The 19,433-nt window shown below is 40.2% G+C and overlaps 1 pseudogene; it reads right to left on the bottom strand.

Moving 5' to 3' along the window:
* Positions 1-18,828: 18,828 nt before the first annotated feature.
* On the bottom strand, positions 18,829-19,225 carry LOC118619613 (annotated as a pseudogene).
* Positions 19,226-19,433: the final 208 nt, after the last annotated feature.

Raw genomic sequence — 19,433 nt, 5'->3', positions numbered from 1 at the left:
ATCCATATATGTATTTTCTTTATGCATTTATCCATTGATGGGCACTTAGGTTACTTCCATATCTTAGCTATTTTAAATAATGCTACAAAAAATATGGGGGTACTTATATTTTTTCAAATTACTATTTGCATTTTTTGGATATATACCCAGCAGTAGAATTGCTGGGTCACATGATGGCTCTATTATTCCTATTTTGAGAAACCTCCATACTTTTCTTCATAGTGGCTGCACCAATTTACAATTCCACCAACAGTGCACTGGGATTCTCTTTCCTCCACATCCTCACCAACACTCGTTATTTCTTGTCTTTTTAATGACAGCCATTCTAACAGATGAGAGGTGATATCTCATTGGCATTTCCTGATGATCATGAAGTTGAGAATCTTTTCCTGTGTCTGTTGCCATCTCAGTGTCTTCCCGAAATGTCCTGTCAGATCCTCTGCCCATTTTAAAATCAGATTGCTGCTTCTTTTTGCCATTGAGCTGTACTGTATGAATTCTTAATATACTATAGATATTAACCCCGGTAAATTTAATTTGAAAATATTTTCTCTCATTCAGTAAGTTGCCTTTCCATTTTGTTGATGATTTCCTTTGCTGTGCAGGGGCTTTTTAGTTTGATGTTGTTATTTCTAAGCATGGCTGTGACATTTGCTAACAAAGTTCTCAACCTCTATAAAATTTAGTTTTCTCATATGTAGAGTATCTCAGTGCTTACCCCAAGGATTGTTGTAAAGTTTGCCTGAGATAATGTACGTGAAATTCCCAGTTCGGAGCCTAGCACTGATATGTCAATTGAGTAATTGAAACGGATCATCATGGACTAAAGGACACATGGTTGTTCTTTCCTTGGAGGAGCAATGCATCATGAATGTACACGTGACATAAATGTGGCCCCAGGAATTTTTAAGGGAGTATCATGATATATGGAATGTTTGGATTTGGTTTGAACTTACAGCTGACACGTATTAAAGTTACCACATCCCCCTATCACCAGCCTGTCCTACTCTACCAGCTTCTGTGTTACCACAGGGGTTAAATGCTCGGCCGTAAGGAAAGATGAAGTACTGCCATCTGCGACAGCATGGGTGGATCTTGAGATATCTAGCTAGGCAAAATAAGTTAGACAGTTGAAGTTAAGAACCATATGATTTCACTCATATGTGGGATATAAAACTGAAAGCAACAAATGAACAAATGAGAAAAACAAAAACAACTCATAGACACAGACAGCAGTATGGTGGTTATCAGAGGGAAGGGGGTGGGAGGGTAGTAAAGGGTAAAAGGGGTCAAATATATGGTGATGGAAGGTGATTTGGCTTCGGGTGGTGGGCACACAATGCAATATACAGATCATGTGTCATAGAAATGCACACTTGAAAATATATGATCTTATTAACCAAAGTCACCTCAATAGATTTAATAGAAAATTAAATTAAAGGAAAAAAATGTATGTACATCATCCACTGTAAGTATTCATTGGTAGCTGGTCCCATGTGGCTGTTTTTCTAAAGACTTTGCCATTTGCTACAAAAGCCATCTCATGTCTCCTATTTCATTCAGTTTATTTTTTGAACTGGGGCTAATAAATAGTTCAATGAATCTCTCACTTATATCTTTGACTTGAATCATGTTTAAGTGTCTTCCTGAAATTAGAAATCAATGCTACATCTGGCACAGAGGAAAAAAGAATCCCTACATATGTAAATGATGATAATCCTTGCCTAGGGCGTGAGTCCCCCAGTGCTTTGGGAAAGGTCATAAATCCACGTGATATCCCTGACTACTGCCTTTTGTGTCCTGGTCTTAGAAATAGGAAAAGATATGTAAAACTGGGGGGAGGCAGAAAGAGGGTTGACTATCCATCTGGGAAACTTCTTATGTATTGCTTATCCCTGGTAGTTCAGCTTGTGCTCCTGAAGTCTGGTACTGTAAGCTTCCCACTTGGTGAAGGAGCTGAATAACTTGTATGTGGCTGAAACATTTGTCCTCTTGGGAAACCTCTCTTTTGATGATATAACATGCCACTTAGTATGGGAATTAGGAGCAGTCTCTTTCTTGTTATGATATTGAAACTATCATAATACGGGTTATAGAACTTTTAGTGCCAAACATCAAAAAAAAATTTTTTTTTACATGAAAAACCTAACCTTTAGCATTTAAAGAAAGACTGATACAATTTTTTCTCATGACTTAGAAAATTTTGTCAAATGTGTTGACAAGGCCAACTCCCAAATAATATTACGGTAACTCCGAAAAGTCAGATGACAAATGGTTTAGGAAAGGGCAGAAATAATGACTGGATTATTCATATTTACTTACCATTGGGAGTAATTTAGGTTGAGCAAGTGTATTTTCATAATTCAGATATGTTAATGAATGAATAATTTTGCTGTTGTTGAATAACTCTCATCAAGGATCTGTGCCCATAAACACTGGGTTGGAAACGTGGGCTGACTTCACCACTGTTTGCTCTGAAGGGGGGAAGGTGGTGAGCAGATTAAATGCAGTGACAGGCCGAAATGGTAATTAGTCCGAGTCGAACCAGGAATAATGAATCAGCTATTAAAATTTTTATAATTTCTTAGTTGATTCTTTTGGCATTAACTATGATATCTTTAACTAGTATGATTATTTTACTACTTGGTTATTTTTAAAATTTTCAGGCTTTGAATTTTCTAAGGATTTAGAGCTGTTTTACCAAATTGCCCTATTCTGCCACTATTTACATACACATCTCTCATTCTTCCAATGTCCCAATATATTTCTGTCATCATTTGGTTATGTTAATATTCATATTTATCTTCCTAAGAATGTACAAATTATTTAAAACAAAGCTATGTAGTAAACTAAGATTACTCTTTATTTCTTGCTTAATTGGAGTTAATTATGTTGTTTTTGTTTAATTTTAAAATATATTTATCATGAATATTACTTCACCTATTCTGTGGTATTAATGATTCTATTGGTTTTGCTTGATTTTTGAAAAAAAAAAAATATATCAATAATCCAATCTCAAATTCTCTGCCAAATATCTAAATCTCTTTTTAAATTGTTCATTCTCTTCAGGTGTTATATCAGCAACATCTGTTGAAGTTTCTCTAAGAGCATTCTAAATTGCTTTTACCTAGACTAGTTGCCCCCTACAGACAATTTCTGAGACCTCTCATGTTTGGAAATGACATGACTTTATTTTCACATTTGGCTGATAATGTAGCTGGATATAAAATTCTAGTTTGCATAACATTTTCCCTCATGGTTGGTAAAAGTGTTAATGTTTTATATTCAAATATCTAGTGTTGCTGTTGAGAAGTCTTATAAGCTTATACTATCATTCCTTTATCCTTAGTGTTCTAAATGTGCTTTGGTGTCCTTTTGATATCATGATCTGGTTACTCAGTTTGTTCTTTTCAGTATGAAAACTCATATCTTTCAGTAATGGAGAATTTTCTTAAAATTTTTTGAGGACTTCTGCTTCTATATCTTTTTCTTTTTTCTAAAAAGGTTTTAAAAATGATTTTACTGTACAGATATTAAACTTTCTGCATGGGTCCTCCCCCCCACTTCATTTCTTTCTCTCTTTCTTTTAATTACTTTGTGATTTGCTATATTTTCAGGGAGAATTTATCAGTGTCATCTTCCAACACTTTACAATTGAGTTTTTCCAAAACTCTACAGTTGAGTTTTTAGTTTCTGATACCATATTTTAAATGTCCAAATGTTCATATTTTTGTTTTTAAAATATTTCTTTTTATAGCATTCTGTTCCTGTTCATGGATGAAAGGTCTTTTCTTACTTCTTAGAAAACATTACTATAGTTTTTATTTGAATTTTATTTCTGTGTAGTCATTGTTATCTCCATGTTGCTTATTTCTGTAGGTTTTTAAAAATATGTTTTCATCCCTGGCCAGTTTGGCTCAGCGGTTAGAGCGTCGGCCTGCGGTCCGGAGAGACCCGGGTTCGGTTCCCGCTAAGGGCACGTACTTCGGTTGCAATTTGTCCCCGGCCCTGGTCGGTGGTGCGGGTGGCAGCCACTAGATGTGTCCCTTCACGTCGATGTTTCTCACTCTCTCTCCCTTCCTCTCTCTCCCTCCCATTCTATCTGTACAAAAAATGGAAAAATATCCTCGGGTGAGGATAAAATATATATATATATATATATATATATATATATATATATATGTTTTCATTGATTTTTTTTTAGAGAGAGATAGAAACATTGATGTGAGAAACATTGATTAGCTGCATCCTGCACGCCTCCTACTGGGGATTGAGCCAGCAACCCGGCATGTGCCCTGACTGGCAATCGAACTGGGACCTCTCAGTCCATGGGATGAAGCGCAATCTACTGAGCCACACCAGCTGGGCAGTTTTTGTTTGTTTGTTTTTTTAATTGATCTTAGAGAGAGGAAGGGAGGGAGAGAAAGAGAGAGAGAAGGAAAGAGAGATCGATGTGACAGAGAAGCATCAATTGGGCAACCCTCCCAATGCACCAATCAGGGTTCAAACCTGCAACCTGGGTATGTGTCCTGACTAGAATGGAACCTGCCACCTTGTGGTGTATGGGATGATGCTCCAACCAACTCAGCCATACCAGCCAGGGCTGTAGATTGGTTGTTTTGATCATTGTCCCTTTTTTTTTTATTCCTCACCTGAGGATATTTTTCTACTTATTATCAGACAGAATGGGAGGGAGGGAGAGAGCAAGAGAGAAAGAAACATTGATGTGATAGAGCCACATTGACTGTTTGCCTCCTCTATGACCCAGCTAGGACCGGGGGCAAAACATAACTGAGGTACCTGCCCTTGACCAGAATCAAACCTTTGAGACATTGGTCCGCAGGCTGATGCTATCCGCTGAGTCAAACTGGCCAGGGCTGATCATTATCTTTCATAATAGAAACTTTTATCAATGTCTGGTGTTGCTTGACGATATGATAATATTTATTAATGAGGAGTTAAAAACAGCTCTGTTAATGAATGGGTGTGGGCAACTGTGGAGTTCCCTGTAGGGTAATTCTAAATTTTCCTTTTGCTTACGAAATTTCTGCCATCAGTGTCTGGGTCTTTTCTCTGGAGCTTGTGGATTCTCCAAATGATTTTCCAAACTCTGGCCTAAAGAATTCTGGGAGCCAAATTGGGAAAGGAAATTGAAAGCCTAATTATGAGTGGTATTAATCTTTCCTTAATTCCCCTGTTTACTGTAAAGTGCTGCAGGCTTTGAGGTGAGACTGTGATTTCTGCAATCTCGTGGTCTCCTACCAGGCTCCCGGGAGTGGGAGGATGGGATGTGCAAGTCCCAGTTGTTCTTTAACACATGTTCCACCTTTCTTCCTGTATTTGACTATCTTTACCCTAGCTATCAGAGCCATTTCAAGACTCTGCTTTATAAAGTTCCTTCTTTCTAGTTGACTCCACTGTCAGTTTAGGATTCCTTTTTCTCAGCTTTTCTAAATCAGTAACCAATCCTCCACCAGTATTCCAGTACATATACCTCACTGGATTGATAATAGCATCAGTCCTGGTTCCAGCAGGGATTAAGTAGCATACTCAAATTAGGCTATTTTCAAAGATACGAGAATGTAGGTGTACCACAGGAGATAGGGCAGCATGCTGGAGCTAGTACCAAGAAGACTCGGAGGCCTAGGGCTCAAGGTGTGAAGAGAGAGCATGATTACCAGTACCTGGAGAGAGAGACAGCTGTATAAATGGAGAAAGCTGCTCGGCAGTACCTGGTCTTTGTAAAATAGACACAGTGAGCCCATGGCACCCTGCAGGAGGGAACTATGGGAATAAGTACTGCAACCAATTCCACTCCTTCTTATCACATCTTGACGGTGCTTCATGTTGGTGAGGTCCACACAGAAATGTTGATGCAGCCTATCCAGGTTAGTGGCTGCTTTCCCACACCCCTGCCTGCACACAACAAAGTGATAAAGAACAGAGATCTGGAGAGGAAAATGAAAGTCAATGCTAATTTACTTTGTGATTGTGTTGTCAACTTTATTTTAAGAAACCCAGTTCCCCACCCCAACCCCCACACTACCAGTCTGCTCTCTGTGTTAATGAGCTGTTTTTTGTTTTCAATTTTGTTTGTTCACTTATTTTGTTCTTTAGTTTCCACATATAAGTGAAATAATATAGTATTTGTGTTTGTCTGATTGACTTATTCCATTTAGCATAATATTCTCCAGATCCATCCCCACTGTTGCAAATGATAACAGTTCATTCTTTTTTATGGCTGAATAACAGTTTATTGTTTGTATTATACCACAACATTTACCAGTCGTCTATTGATGGACACTTGGTTTACTTCCATATCTTGGCTATTATAAATAATGCTGTAATGAACATAGGGGTGCAAAAAGTGAAGGGATTAAAAAGTGCAAATTGGCAGTTACAATTAAGTCAGAGGAATATAAAGTATAGCATAGGGAATATAGTCAATAATATTGTGATAACTATGCATGGTGCCAGGTGGGTACTGGAAATATTGGGGGAACACTTCATAAACCACTATGCTGTGCACCTGAAATGAATACTAAATAACATGGAATGTAAACTGTAATTGAAAAAAAAGAAAAGGTAAAATTGAAATGATTTAAACTGTATACAATTGAATAGTAAGGAAGAATAAAGAAAAATTATTCAGGACACTTTGAAAAACATAAATGAAATAGGTATTAGTAATACGCTTGATTTCTTTGTGACCCTATTAAAATACTAAATTTGATTAACCATGTTATATACATATATTGATGTGATTCAATTTTTATTGATTTTGGACAAAATTACTCCCAATTTGATTTGACCCCCATATATTTCATGTTTGTGTCTGACAAAGATGACTTGCGATGACTGCCCCATAAATGGAACCTATAAAATACATGCCATTACACATCCACATTTCAAAATAATTTGATAGCCTTTTTAACACTAGAACACTCCAGAATACAAATTAATCCTAAAGTTCTACTTTAGAACTAATTGTAAGCTGCCTTCCTGCTCTCAAATTCAGACAAAGCAAATCTGAGTTTTAGTGAAAGTGTTTCACAGAGATCTAATTATAAGTAGAATATTTTCTTCATTGTGTTTCTACTTTTGCTTCTAATCCGAGAAGAGGCCACACAGATGTTGAACACAATACTGATTACACACGAAGATGTTCCAAAATAGTTTTAAGTAAGACTAAGTTTTTAAAATTGGCGGGAAGGTATTCTAATAGAATAATACCTTTTAGAAGGTATTCAACACATTAAAATAGAATTGCAACTTTGTTCTCCCAATATGACTGGTCATTGAAATCACTTCTGTGCAGGTGTAATAAATTAAACAACATAATTAGAGATACAATCCTAATACGAGTGTAAAGCCTCACATGTTGCAAAGTTAGAGATTATACGAAGAGCCATGTAAAGGAATCAAATAGTGATTTTCTCTACAATGAAGTCAATATCAATAATCTTACATATTTAATCCTATATATTTAATTTTCTTGGTTAACTTGCCATTTCCTAGAGCAGCAACTCTAGTAGTCTATAGACCTGGCGTGAAGGCTTAGTAGCTTTATGTCTCTGAACATCCCGGAGAGATATAAAGTCTGAGACGGAGTCCACTATGATTAGGGGACCCTGGCATTTCTCTGGTGGCAGAGGTGGCCTGAGCTGAAGCCCGTGTAGTGGTGTGGCTGTGGGAAGCGAGACATTTTTTCATATGCAAGAGGTCAGATTCCTCTCAGCTTCTAATCATTTGAATACTCTCCGCTGAGCCTAGTCTTCCCTTTCTCTTTGCTTTTAACCGGTGCAGGAAAGGGGCTCCCTCCCACGTGCACCAGCAAAGTGCTTCAAGGGAGGGTGCTGAAGAGTAAAGTGTGAATGCATGGCCTGTGTCCAGTCAAAAACAGAGCACAGGAAGCTGGTCTTCTGGGGTCCGCCAGCTTAGCTGCTACAATAACCTTGGTACATCGTGAGGCCAGAATCTCACTGTTATGGGATTCATGGTGACCCCCAAAACCCATATATTGACGTTCTGACCTTATTTGGAAATAGGATCATTGCCACTTAGCTAAGGGGCTACCTCACATAGGATCCCAGAGTTTGTTGGATAAATGGATCTAGTAAAAAAGAAGTCTTCAACATGCATCATACCTTTTGTTAACTATTATAGACTCCTAAAGATGGAATCTTAGGGGGCAGGTTGTATGAAAATAAGCCTTCTCTGTGTCTGAACCCTATCTGTTATCCTGTCTTATTTTTCAAAATTGTGTTAGTATCTCATCTTATAGAATTACACTCTAAAACAGCTGAACAGCTGAATTTTGAATGCTCAGAATCTCTCCTCTCTTATTTTGCTAAGAGCATTCGAATTGTCTCCTGGAAAAGCAGCCTTCACTCTTGGGGGGTGGGGGTACTGTCAATGGAAGAGCCACACCCCTTCTTTGGCCAAGGTTTGTGCATGTGATTGAGGTTAAAAGAATAAGATTCTTTCTTGTGGTCCTTGTCACAAGAACAAAAAACATTTGGAGTCAATTCTTCCTGGTGATGATGGTCTGAAGATGTTATCAGTGGAAGTGAAGTATCCCTTTCCCCACCGAGTGCTGGGGGTGGGGTCTTTACGATGTCTCAAGAAGAAGAATTTTCTGAGATTTGCACAGAAGGATGAGTGATTTTTATTTGTGTGGAATTACATCCCTGGGTTTCCAAAGCCCCACTTTCCTTAATCCAATCCTAGAAGTGTAGCTGGGGACTCAGTAGAGCTAACAGCAAAGCCAGTGTCCAGAGCTTCCTTTCCATGTTGGAGCTGGGTCCAGTTCAGCATCAGGCTAGTTACAGTCCATTAGTCCATTGTGTGTGGGGTCCACACGGCCATGAATGAATGCAGGAGTGAGAGAGTCTCAAAAGCTAGGAGTCAAGCCCACCACACCAAGAACCAAGAGTAACAAGAGAGGGCACTCTTTTGATTAGGGACTTCACTATTCCAAATTTCACACCCTTGCAGTGGCCATGCCTATTCTGGCCAATGACCTGTTCCCAAGTGTGACTGACAGGCAAATACCCTCCCCATGTCACCACAGCTTTACTGGGCATGCGTCTATTCTCCTCCATGTGAAGTCCCTTCCCCCAGTGATCTTCAGGAATAGCTGGTGGCTCCTGGAGAGTGTAAGGCTGTCGCTTTCTGGTGAAGCTGCCTAAATGACATGCCTATAATATTTGGCCTTCCCCTTGCTCTTTTCCTATTATTAGTAACTAGGTTAATTACAACAGTATCAAAGATACTCTCCTTTTGTTATAGGCTGGACAAGCCCTCCTCCCCCTCCAAACTACTAGTTCCTGTTCTTTAAAAAGAATTTTTTTTTTTAATTTTTATTTTATTTTTTATCCTCACCCGAGGATATTTTTCCATTTTTTGTACAGATAGAGTGGGAGGGAGAGGGAGGGAGGGAGAGAGAGTGAGAAACATCGATGTGAAAGGGACACATCGAGTGGCTGCCACCCGCACGACCAACCAGGGCCGGGGACAAACTGCAACCAAAGTACGTGCCCTTAGCGGGAACCGAACCCGGGTCTCTCCGGACCGCAGGCCGACGCTCTAACCGCTGAGCCAAACCGGCCAGGGCGAATTTTTTTTTCTTTATTGATTTTAGAGAGAGAGGAAGGGAGAGGGAGAGAGAAACAGAAACATCAATGGGAGAGAACATCGATTGGCCACCTCCTACATGCCCTGCACTGGAGATTTGGCCCACAACTTGGGCACGTGCCTTGACTGGGCATCAAACTTGCGGCCTCCTGGTGCGTGGGCCCATGCTCAACCACGAGCCAACCTTCCTGTTTTTAAGAAATTAAATTCCTTGAGATCCAGTAAAATGCTCATTATCCTTCCAGTGGATTCAGTTGTCTTAAGTTAATAGGGTTGCTTTCAATCAAAGATCCTTAACTGATTCAGCCTATTGTCCTTTTATAGTGTTTTCCTTTTCAGAAACTGTTATTTCCAGTGGGTGATAATGGCAGTAGAAAATTTAAATCACTTATTTGATAATTATTGTTTTGGAGATAATTATTTTTCTCTGAAGCATCTGAATAGGTACTTTAGCAATTGATTCTGAATTAATAAGTAGTTACATTTTGCATCAGAATACAATAATCTTGAAAACTACCCAGGGTTTCAACTTTTGTGTACGTGGCTATTTTTTAATTTAAATGGCTTCTTAACAATGTATATTATTACCCAGTCCTTTTGTAGACTGTCCTTGAAGAATAAGATTAAAACTAGAGGAAATGTTTTCAGTTCTCTGAAAATAGAAATGGTTGGTGGAAAAAGGAAGGACATTCATAGTAGCCTACACAGCACAATATAAATGATATTCAGTTAGCCTTTTTAAATATATTTTTTAAGGTTCAAGAGAAAGATTAGTTGTGTGGAAGAAAAGGGGCCACATGCTAACCTGACAAGCTCAGGGAAGGCCTGCAAGACAGCCTTACAAGCTCAAAGACCTAAAGTAACCACAAAGGATGGTCTGAAATGTAAACTTTTAACAAAAGCAGTTTATGGCAGGTAGTCCTGTCCTAGACCCACCGCTTTCCTGACAAAGGTCAATTTTCACGTTAAGTGCATCTATTTCCTTTTCTTTTTTTTTCTTGTATCTAAGATAACAGATCTTTGGAATGTGGGGTAACTTCCCTTTTTTAGACCCCTCAGGGCACAACTACCTAGGGCAGAGACCACAAATCCTCTCATTGTTATTATCATGTTCATTGTTGACTGTTAACTATCCTGTACCCATCTAGGTAATACTTTTTATCCAATCCCAGAGGTTCCCCCGCTTTGCTCTCCCCCACCTCCCTAATTTGTCACCAGTGGATTTCATGTAACCTACTTACCTGTTCTCTTTTGATTGTAATGTATAAAATAAGATACAAAACTGCCGCTCCCTGGAGCATTTTCACAGTCGTTGAGGTTTTGCTTCCCGGCATTTGTCTACAGTTTGGCTCAAATAAACTCACAAAATTCCTCACAGGTTTGAATGTTGCTTACATTGACAGTTTGTTTATATATTATTCATCACAGTTAATGAGAGAAATGAAAAGCATCCCAAATTTCAGCAACAAAATGGCAAATTCTGAAATTATAGAACAGAAACACAAAAGCCTAATTTAGTTTGTAATTCACATAACACTGTTTAACCACTGTAAATGTAAAAAATATTTCTCAGTATTTTTGTAATAGTGCTAAAAATGCATGCGACCTTAACAAGAATATATAATGATAAAATGTCTAATTAATGGAAAGTACCTGTGTTGCCGGTGGATGTGGGGTTCTTGTGGTGTTGCAAGGAAGAACATTTCCAAGGACCCACATGAGAGGATGATTTATTCAGGAAGCAAAATTAAAGGAGTTCTCCAGTGTCCCATCTCTGAATCGCCATGGAAAATCAGGGCCAGAAACAGAGTCAATGTCCAGAGATTCTGTGCCGTATTAAAGCTTACCTCCAGTCCAACATTCAGTTAGTTTAGGTTGTGTTCCATGCTGCAATCTGCAGTACCCAGGCACCTGCCTGGGGCCTGTGTGTGGGGTCTGCACAGCCATTGGCCACATAGCTTCTAGGGCCACATGCCTAGGAAGAGAATGCAGGAATACACTGGCAAGTGTGGGTCACTGAAAGAGAGAGAGAGAGAGAGAGAGAGAGAGAGAGAGAGAGAGAGAGAGAGAGAGAAAGAGAAAGAGATCTTTGTTTACCTGGATTTATATATTCTCAGGCTTGGGAAGTTCCAAAGCTTTTTCAAAGTAACCATTAATTTCCCAGGTTTCTGACGGGGTCCACCCACTTATGAGTGATTCCTTTCCCAGGTTAGACTGACAGTTCTCTATGGTCCTGCACCAACCCCTGTGCCATTTTGACTTTATGCACATGTCCTTATTTTCCCCTGCCCCCCCCCCCCCAATCCAGAACCCAAGGGGAAGGAAGGGGTGTTAATCGAGGGACAATGCTGCAATTCTTGGGGAGCAAAGCTGTAGCTTCCTGGTGAAGCAAACAGGCCTCTGCTTCCTAGCTGAATATGCTCAACAGTTCCTGACTCTCCCTATGCTTCCCTTCCCTCATTAATATCTACCTAAAGATGGTAATACCTGCAGATAGCTTACTTGGAAATTCAGTTCATTTTCCGAACTGTGTACCCAAAATGGGCCACGTCTAAACCTGACAAGCTCAGGGCAGGCCTGCCCAGCAGGTCTTACAAATACAGAGGCTGAAAATAACCATGTAGGATGGTCTACATATAAAAATTCCTAATTAAAAATGAATCGTAGCAGATAGTCACAGCTTGTCCTGTCGCTTCCTTGACAAAGGTCAACGTTTACCTTAAGTGAGCTCATCTATTGTCTTTTTGCACCTAAGGTAGCATAGTTTTGAAATGTCAGAGTAATCTTTTCCAGACCCCTCAAGGCACAACGGTAGCACCAGCCCACAACCCCCCTCACTGGTATTTTGTTCCCAGCATACCACCTCTTTGTGCTGTTAATGTTCAGTTAACTATCCAGTACCCACCAATGTAACAGAAGTATGTTTCTCTCTTTTTACCTTTTTATCTAATTCCAGAGATTTCCCACTTTGCTTTCTCCCACCTCCCTAATCTACTACAAATGGATTTCAAATAACCCTTATTATGTGTCCTCCTTTTATTTGAATGTATAAAATAAGCCACAAAACTAAAATTCTCCAGAGCATTTTGGCTCAAATAAACTCATAACATTTTTCTATAGGTTTGGACATATAAAAAATATTTTTATTAATTTTTTAGAGAGAGAGAAAGGAAGAGATAGAAATGTCAATGTGAGAGAGAAACATCAGTTGGCTGCTTCCTGCACACCCCCTACTGGGAATCAAGCCCGAAACCGAAGCATGTACCCTGATCGGGAATCAAACATAGACATCTCAGTCCATGGGAGGACCCTCAATCCACTGAGCCACACCAGCCAGGTGGTTTGACCATTTCATTCATCAACAAAATAAACAAAGAAATCTTTATATTTTTTCCAATTGAAGAGATAAATTTAAAAACTCAAGATAGTTGGTAATTATAAACAATCTAAAATTTTAGAAATTTTTGTTAATTAAAACTATAAATAATTTTAGCTTTAAAAATAAATTGAGCCCTGGCTGGTTTGGGTCAGTGGTTAGAGCGTCGGCCTGTGGTCCAGAGAGACCGAGGTTCGGTTCCCGCTCAGGGCACGTACCTTGGTTGCAGTTTATTCCCGGCCCTGGTTGGGTTGTGCAGGAGGCAGCCACTCGATATGTCTCTTTCACGTCGATGTTTCTCTTTCTCTCTTCCTCCCACTCTATCTGGAAAAATGGAAAAATGTCCTTGGGTGAGGATAGAAAAAAAATTATAATAAATTGAAACGTTTTTACTAAAGAAAACTAAAACTAAGCAATATATTAATATATAATACTGAAATTTATTATTTTGATTGCCTCCATTTTCCCTTACATTTAGTTTAAAATTATATATGCTTGTGTATACATGCACACACATATACATACATGTACATGTCCATTAAATAAATAGATTTTGAATGTTTTCCCTTTAGAATGATGTACAAATGCCCAACATTTACAGTCAGAAAATCTGGGGATGAATTCTATTTCTGCTACTTACTACCCTACTAGCTATTGATAATACAATCTTGAAAATGTCCCTTAGTTTCTCTGCAACTAGGTTTTGTTATCTATTAAAGATGGAGACTGTCCGATGGCCTGGGGGACTGGCGCCAGGCAAAGTGCTCGACCATTGTCTCCTTGCTCAGCCTTGTCTCCCACCCTGAACGGCCTGCCTCTAGGCTATAGATTAACTCCCATCTTATCTATTCATATTCCAGAGGCTCCATGCATAGCCCCCGCAGGGCCAAACCCTAAGGGACAAATTCCAGCTGCAACAGGCAGATATAAAAGACACAAGCCCCTACATTGAGCGCGGCTTCTAGGACTCGACCCCCGGAGTCTGTGAACCCGCCCGGAGTGCACCCAATAAAGCCTGATCCCTGTTTATTCGGCTGATTGGCTCTCCAGTCTCTTCTCTGTTTTATTCGGCGGCGCCCCCGATTCCTTACAGAGACCAAATGATTTTTTTGCCTACCTATATCAGTGAGATAGGGTAAATTATGCTGTGCAAATGACTTACAAATCTTAGTGGGTTTACTAAGCCTTTTAAACATTTTGCAGACTTAAGCAACATGCCCATCAAAGATTGGCAAGAGAGGGTGGAGTTGTTTTTATCTCTCAGGGACCCAAGCTGATAGCATATTGAATGGTACCTGTCTATGCAGGAAGAAAAAGAGAGGGTTAACGAATCTCACACTACCAATTAAGTGCTCTAGCCTAGAGATGACAAATTTCACTTGTATATTCAACTCATTGACATGGTTCTACTCAACCACAAGGGGAGAGGTCAGAAAATTCAATTCTATTATAAGCATAGAAGACAAATAGGAATATTTCATCAACACTGCTAATGGCTAAAATGTTTGAGCAGGCGGGAGATCACATCCACAATGCAAGGCCAGTATAGAGCAAAACGACTTTATTGCAAGAACCTGGGGGCAGGTGGGCTGAGTCTAAAAAGGGAGTCAGCCCAGAACAATAGTTGGGGTGGAGGTTATATGCCCTGCTTCTAGCTTCCGGCAGTTCCTGCTGATGTACTCTGTATCGCCCATTGTCCACTTTGCTGCTGGACTGTCTGGTATCACATTTGCATCTGCTGGGTGATTCATGGTCTTGTGGATAATCTATACTTAAAAGAAGGCTCTGCAAAGGTCATGCAAGCAGTGCATTTTTCAGTCTCTGCCTTTTGCAAACTATTGCCTTTACCCCTTAAAATATTATTAGCCCTTTCACTGGCTACCATATTACTTCACAGGATTCTTGGATTTTGTATATAAAAATGCTTTCTAAATTATGAAGTAATATTTAGATTTAAGTCTTACAACTCTGAAGGTCCTCTTCATTTTATTATACCAGATTGCTATTAAACTTCATAATCACCCTTTTGTTATTTTATTTAACTAGCACATATTTATTGAGTTCTTATAAAATGCTAATCACTGTGCTGGGGTACAGATGTGACTATGACAGTCTTTGGTCTCAAGGCATCCAATATTCAGTAGACATAAGGACATGGAACTCTAAGACGATGAGATTAATTCTATGCTTGACACAGAGGAGAGCGTGATTGATTCTGTTGGAATATACTGAAAATAGCATATGTGAAAATGGGGTCTAGATCTAAGGCTTTTAGAATTCTAAATTCACTGAGTTTTCCTATCACGTCATCTTAGCCTAAGTCCACTTAAGAGAATGACACCTAAGGCAGTCATTAGAAAAAAAGAAAAAATGAAATGAAAGCTGTTTCTATCAAATGAAAAAAAAAATTGTTTTACCATGTGGTCAGAATTATTGCTTATCATTGAAACCAAGTTTAGATCACTTATTTTTAAGGTGTTTTTTTATCCTATAAAGAAATCTTTGCTTAAAATAAAGAAGTAAGTCACTGTTCTTAGAAATTCATTTATTTACCTTCAGCAGTACTTGACTGAAAAAAATGGTACACTTTTTATTCTGTTTCACTTCTCTGTAATTTAAAAAATTAGTCCTGAGTTTTTTTTTTACAAAAGAAACATATTGCTTTTTCTAAGTCATTGCAGCAGAAACAAAAAGGACCAGTAGGTAATAAAACCTGAAAATAGTGTATTCTGGGAAGATTAAGAGTGTGGAGGAAACTGCTTTGGTCAGTAGTATTTAATTCACTTCAACAAACATCTAATGATAGTCTATTATAGGTAAACTGTCAAGAGATTTACTAACTGGTCAGAGAGACAAACAAAAGTGATCTATATTATAAGTTAGAATGGAAGTAAGTGAGGTGAGTAAGTGTAGTAAAAAAATCAGCAGCACAGAGGAAGGAGTGGTAGTTCTGACTAGAGGCAAGATAATGCTTCACAGAACACTAATATCAGCTGGACCTAGAACAATGAGTAGAGTTTCAAAAGGGGGAAGGTGGGAGGTGGGGTTGGGAAAGAGTATTTGAGATTGAAGTCAAAATATGAGAAACAGTAGAGTGATAAAAAATGTATTACTTATTTGGGCAATGGCAAGCAATCCAGAATAATAGGGCAGTGTGTGTGTGTGTGTGTGTGTGTGTGTGTGTGTGTGTGTGCACATGCACGCACATGCATAGTAGGGGATAAATACAGCAGAGTAGATGAGGATAGATCATGGAGAGCCCTGAATGCCAAGCAAAGATGTTTAGATTTTATTCTCTGAAGTACGTGACCTGAAGGTTGTCACGTTAGATAATGGCCCATTCAGAGTTGTGTTTTAAGAACACATCTCGTGCCCTGGCCAGTTTGGCTCTGCGGTTAGAGCATTGGCCCATGGACCAGAGAGGCCCGGGTTTGGGTCCCGCTAACTTGCAGTTTTTCCCCGTCCCTGTCCCCAGTTGGGGTCCTGTAAGTGGCAACCACTTGATGTGTCTCTCTCATGTCGATGTTTCTCTCTAAAAAAAAATACAGCTCTTGCCTGGCTGGTATGACTCAGTGGTTGAGTGTCGACCCATGTACCAAGAGGTTGTGGGTTTGATCCCCAGTCAGGGCACAGGCCCAGGTTGGGGACCAAATCCCCAGTGGGGTGCAAGCACGAGGCGGCCAATTAATGTTCTTTCTCATTGATGTTTCTATCTCTCTCTCCCTCTCCCTTCCTCTCCTCTAAAAAATCAATAAAGAAAGAAAAATTTAAAAAGAATATAGCTCTTTTTTATGGCCAAGTAATATTCTATTGTATATATGTGCTACATCTCTATCCAACCATCAGTGGATACTTAGGTTGCTTCCATATCTTACCATTTGCAACAACATAAATGAACCTAGAGGGCATTATGCTAAGTGAAATTAATCAGACAGAGAAAGACAAATGCCATATGATTTCACTTATATGTGGACTCTAAAAAACAAAATAAACAAACAAAACAGAAACAAACTCATAGATACAGAGAACATTTGGATGTTGGCCAGGTGGAAGGGTATTGGGAGGTAGAAAGCTAAAGGGATTAAAAAGTGCAAATTGGCAGCTATGCAGTAGTCCCAGGGATGTAGTGTACAGCACAGTAAGCATTGTCAATAGTCTTGTAATGGTCATATACGGTGTCAGGTAGGTACTGGACTTACTGGGGGGGATCACCCTGTGAACTATATAAATATCTAACCACTATGCTGTATATCTGAAATTAAAATAATATTGAATGTCAGCTGAAATGGAAAAATAAAATGAGAACATAATACAATGAGAACCCGAGAAATAACACTGGAGCAGTGGAATGGAGAGCAAGCGTAGAAGACTGGAAGTAGACTTGATGGGACTGGGCGACTGTGTACAGAGTGAGGGAGAGGCAGGGGTCGAGGGGACTGGGTGTTCTAATGTGGGTGAGGTCCAAATCTTCTTAGCATTTGAAAGTTTTACTCCCTTGCTCTAGGAGTTGCTCAATGACTCCCATAAATACGTAGGATTCTTCTGGTCTCTTCTTTAGTTTTCCCCTTTAAAACTCATTCATATTATTGGATGGACTGGTGCCAGGTCCCTCCGTTTAAAGCCCACAACTTTGGAACCAATGTACATACAGGAACTGTAATCATGAAAGTAGCCCTATTAAAAGGACAGTGTCCCATGGACATTTTAATACTGTTCAGTAGGGACAGTGCTCTCCTATCACTAGACACAATCTTGAGCAGATTTCTTCACATGTCTTCTCATCCTTAGGTTAGAGGAAGAAGTATAGTTGTTTTATTTTATTTTCTCACTTTTTCCCTTTTTTTATTAATCAAATGATACAAAAAAAATCATCATTCTTTAAATGCCCAAGCACCCAGCTGGTTCTCTCACCCCCAAGGTCACACCCTCCTTACCCTGTCCCCCACCCTGCTCTCTGACTTCCCTTGCTGGAGCCCAGGGGCAGTCTTGGGAGGAGGCCGGGGAGGGGCTGGAGGCAGGAAGGTATAACATTGGACAGACAGCTAGATTGGTTGGGGAGGAGATTAGGGAGGGTAAATTCTTAGAGACCATTTTCAATACCAAATATCCAGCCGTATTCCCAGCCCCTTTCAAATCATTCCCGTAGTCCAATTCCTCTCTGCCCTGCACCCGCTACCAAACGGTGTGGCCCTTACACCACCGCTACCCCTCCACATACATCTCTGGCCCCAACCCGCCCCCCGAACCTCCCTCTGATGGGGATTCCTGGACCCATTAGCTCCTTGGAGCTCCCTCCCGAGGATGAAGTGCAGGGACACCCACCCCTCACCCCTGTAAGGTAAGTGCCATTATGAACCACCGGAACCCTGCAGAGGTGAGACGGGTGTGGGCTGGGGGACAGTAAGGTGATGGTAAAGAGAGCAGTTTTATTTCTGGGCCCACAGTCTCGAAGGCCCCCTGTTGTAGACCAACGAGACAGACCAGACTCAGACTCCGAACTGGGTTCAAATTAAGAGAGCTTTATTAGCCGCGCGGCGACTGTCCCATCCTACTCAGAGGAGAGAGCAGCCCCGAGCTCAGGGGGTGGGTTGCTTATATAGTTGTCTTAGCCCCTGTTAAGGAATTTGGATTAAGGGTATGCGAGCAAGCAAGCAGGTACAGAAGCAGATATTTGCAGTTAGCTGTTATGCCTGAGGGAACAATCAGTTTCTGTGTACACAAAGCAATGGTTATCTATACAATGCAGTGGTTATCTATTAGTAGATAGTTCTTGCCATTCCCTTAAAATCCAGGGGACAAGGTCATGTGTTTGTCCTTTACACCCCTTTGCCCAATATCCCCCAAGAATCCCAGGGGAAAGTTCTCAGCTCCCCCAGACAGCTCTCCAGCTTCACGCTCTTGGCTGCTTCTCCCATCAGTTCCCAGAAACTCCCAAACTTTTCAGTTTAGAGTTGTTACAGCTGCCCAGATTGGCAATTCTCTCTTCCAGCCCACAGTTGCTCGGCATAAGGTGAGGCAGGGGCTGGGTCACCAGGTCCTGTAGTTCAGAAGGGGTCAGCATCTCCTTCCCACCTTCCACTGAGTACTGGTGGAAGTTCTTGATGAGGGTCTCAATGGCCCTCTCCACATCACTGAACTCCTGGGCATCCTCGGCATTGGCTGACCGACACTGTCCCATAGTGCCCGGTGTGCTTGTCCTTTGGTGAGAGTTGTTCTACAGCCTGCCCCGGAGGAGCCAATGGCTCATGATCTGCCTGCTGACAGCCTCTGAGACAGGACAGGATCAGAAGTATAGTTGTTTTAAATAACTTGTCTCAATTTAATAATAATAATGTACAGTCAAATAATAACATAGTCAGAACATGACTGAACATTAAAACCTCCTCCTACCACCCCTCGCCAAGCTGCGCCTGCCGGGCAA

Source organism: Molossus molossus, unplaced genomic scaffold (genome assembly GCF_014108415.1).
Source record: "Molossus molossus isolate mMolMol1 unplaced genomic scaffold, mMolMol1.p scaffold_m16_p_7, whole genome shotgun sequence".
In the NCBI taxonomy this organism is placed as follows: Eukaryota; Metazoa; Chordata; class Mammalia; order Chiroptera; family Molossidae; genus Molossus; species Molossus molossus.
The sequence above is the reverse complement of the archived record's forward strand: the minus strand, read 5'-3'. Positions and strand labels throughout refer to the sequence as shown.